Raw genomic sequence first — 4160 nt, 5'->3', positions numbered from 1 at the left:
GAACACTATTCAATTTTTTTTCTCCGTGTTTTTCTCCTTGTCTCCGTATTCTTTCTGTTGAAGAGCGTAGCTCGAAACGTCAAAGACTTTCCGTATTCCCGAGCGTCATACTAATATATACTTTTGTTATTTACACCACCTGTCCTCGTCTGTTGTTATTTTTTGTATAATCTCCCATATATATATATGTATATGTATATATATATTTATATATGTGTATATGTATATGCATATATATATGTGTGTATATCTATATATTTATGTATATGTATATATATGTATATGTGTATATGTATACATATGTATATGAATATATATGTACATGTATAAATATATATATGCACATGTATGTATGCATATAAATGTATGTATGTATATATATATGTATATACGTATATACATATCTGTGCATATATATATATATATATGAGTGTGCATATAAATGTACTTATATATATGTATGTACGTATATACATATGTGTGTATATGTGTATATATATATATATATATATATATATATAGATATATGTATGTATGTATATATATATATATATATATAAACGAACCTCTACCAACTACTCTGCCTATATATATGTGAACACCTTTGAATGTTGTTTATGTCATAAGGTCTGCAAATCATTTTAAGATCCACAAAGATCAAAACTTAACTGCAGCTTTTGGTGGCCCAAATCAAATATGCAATCTACTTGGGTGTTTTCTCAATACATTGTCTGGTTTAAAAAGTCACATCAGACGCCATGATGGATCTAAGGTGTAAATACAAGAGGTGTTCAGACTCTGCATAAGAAATAGACAACCACCATATATATATGTATACATATATATATATATGTGTGTGTGTGTGTGTGTGTGTATTTGTATGTATATATATCAGCGAACGATTGTCGTATGTTGGACCAGTTTATACACTTACTCAAACACGCATGTATATTTTACACACACACACACACACACACACACACACACACACACACACACACACACACACACACACACACACACACACACACATATACAAGATATACGCACGCACTCACACCTATGTAAGTGTCTGTCAACCAGCAACTGGAACCAATTGGAGCACTGCTAATAGGGTAATTGCTAGTCGGTTCATATAATATTTAATTACGCCATTTTCCACGTGTTTTGCGAAGAAAATAGCCGAACAACGTGAACCAACTTGGGTAAGTTTCGATGTTTTATCTCAAAAAAAGTTTATATAATTTATGAACCAACTCTTCAGTTATATATATATATATATATTGTCTGTATTGTTTGATATTTCTAACTATATACATTTGTGATATGCTTATGTTCCTTGCAGCCTCGTCCATCCATAATTAATGATCTTTTTCTTTGGGCAATTCTAAACAGTATGGATGTATTTTCTGCTCGTTTTCCTATCAAACTTTATTTTATTGTGTCTAGTGTAGTGTGTTGCGGTTGTACCTTGTTTTAAAGGCATTATAAGCCTACAAGAGAATGTTGCACTTGTTTGGCCCATGTAACAGTTGGAATTATGAAGTTTGTAACTTTCGCTATTTCTGACAAATTTATGTTTATATACTTGTGATAAGCTCTTAATAATAAGGTTGGTTATATGTTGTGAAATGTAATAACTACTTTATAAACATAATTATATATATATATGTGTGTGTGTGTGTGTGTGTGTGTGTGTGTGTGTGTGTGTGTGCCCTCCATACACAGCTCCATATTACTTAAAATTTCGTTGATGCAGAATGCACTGATATCCTCAAATATACGGAGTTGGAGTGAAGCAAATCAGAAACTTAGAATGATGAGAATATTTTGGCATCGATTGACCTGTTCATGTCACATGGAAACTTTGGCTAATCGATTCACGCAAACTTATGCTTTCCTTGCTAAATGATACCACTAAATGGTTACCGCGCTCAAGCATAAAATCCAAGACACTCCAACTATCCCACGACTTGATACTAGCAAACTGTCTGCTCTACGTTATGGAGCATATAATGGAATCAACTGCTGGCATTGTTCAACCAAAGCATCCACGTGGCCTGAACTAAGTAATGGAGACCCAAATATTCTCACTTAGAAGCCATTTTTAAATTTCTTAAGATTTCTCTTCCATATGTCTAACGATGTAGATGCGATTCGACGCCTAGGCCAAACTGTATATAAGGCTATCATAATTACTAAAGCAAGAATGAAATGATAAATTAATTTAAATTACTATGATATCATTCGATGAATATGTATATATTCTTTCTTTTCCTTCCACGCTTCCGTTAACAGCATTGTCAGGTATGTATTCTAATTTATTCATTCTTTCGATGCATTTCAAGCAACGATTTGGTAGAGTCGTTAGAGAGTATTTGTTCTGGCACCTTCCGCTCTGATTTCAAGTTCCGTCTTAGCTTCTTTGGCATAATTTTGATGTCGATGTATAAACTACCAATCATGCATTGGGGTCTCTCTCTCTCTCTCTCTCTCTCTCTCTCTCTCTCTCTCTCTCTCTCTCTCTCTCTCTCTCTCTCTGTCTGCTATTGTTGAAAAATAGTTTCATGTACAGTATAACTGCAGAAGGTCAGTGGAAAACGAGGAAAATTACGTTCATAGTGCAAAGAAATACGGAATTCTAGTTTGCCGACCTGATAATATTTGAAAGGAAGTTACATTTAGAGAAATAAAATTTCAGTATATCTTATTGTATGTCGTCATTTATTTCAGTGTTCAGTCCTCCCACTTCTTAAATGACAGATAAGTAAATGATACTTATTAGATAATGTAATTAAAAATACTAAATTAGAAATTATCGTTCTGTGATTAGTCACTAACTAATACAATTTTCTTTAAGTAGTAATTTGTTCTGATTTCATCGGCAAATCATTTCCTTCAGAAACCATACTTACTGAAAAAGTAACTAAAACTGATTTCAAATTTTGACTCAAGGCCTACCAATTCGGGATAGGGGATAAATCGATTATATTGACACCAGTGTTCAATGGATATTTATTTTATCGACTCCGAAAGGATGAAAAGCAAAGTCGACTTCGACGGGATTTTAACTCGGAAATTGAAGACGAACGAAATGCCGCGAAGCGTTTTGTCCGGCGTGCTAACGATTCTGTCAGCTCGCTTCCTTAAATGAGCTAATGATATTGTAAATTTTTGGTATCAACATTGAAAACAGTTCCTTTCAAATCATAGCACTTAGCTGGTAGTAGACTTTTAGGTCGATAAAACAAACACTAGTAGTGTTCATTTTTTGAGACTTTTTTAAAATAAATTAATATAGATCCTTACATTATGGCACTCCCTGTGGAACACTACAATATCCGCTAAATTTCCACCGAATTGAAAATGTGAACGCGATGCAATTTGGAATTTCACTCGAAGCAGTGTCTCTTCAGTCGAGAATACCTGAATGTGTCACCCTCCGATTCTTTTTGCCTAGAAATACGGACCCTTTGTACTAAGTAAAAAAATATTAATAAAACACAAACGAATCAATTTTAAATCTTATTTTGACTTACATCGAACGTAAATAAACGAATAAATTTCGGACAAATTTCTGTTTACATCGTGGAAAAGAGGATCCCATAGCTACAATCTGAAACTTTTCTAAACACATACAACTTAGTGCCTACATTTATACAAACATTCTATACTCTTAAATTGGTTTAAAGCATTGGACTGCTGTCATGATAGCAGCCTTGCCTTGAAAGACTTTAGTCAATCTCAATATATATTTCATTCTGGTGATATTTTGTGAATCTTTGTCGAACTGCAAAGTTACAGTTTTGACGTAGAAATAAGCAACTCTACACAAGTTTACTCTGAAAACCATAAATATATACGCTTGCAAACACACTTATAGACACGTATGTATGTATGTATGTATGTATGTATGTATATATGTGTGTATGTATGTGTGTATGTATGTATGTGACTGAGTGAGTTTATGTGTGCGCGCGTGTGTGTGCGTGTGTGTGTGTGTGTTTGTGTGCGTGTGTGTATGTGTATGTGTGTGTGTGTGTGTGTGTGTGTGTGTGTGTGTTCCTATCTGGCCATTTATTGTGTTAGATGGAAAGTCGGTTTGGTAGATTATACAATGCGAAATTGCTGCTGTAATATGGCTGGATATCAGGAGTATG

This window comes from Octopus bimaculoides, chromosome 15 (assembly GCF_001194135.2).
Source record: "Octopus bimaculoides isolate UCB-OBI-ISO-001 chromosome 15, ASM119413v2, whole genome shotgun sequence".
In the NCBI taxonomy this organism is placed as follows: domain Eukaryota; kingdom Metazoa; phylum Mollusca; class Cephalopoda; order Octopoda; family Octopodidae; genus Octopus; species Octopus bimaculoides.
Note: the sequence above shows the minus strand (reverse complement) of the source record.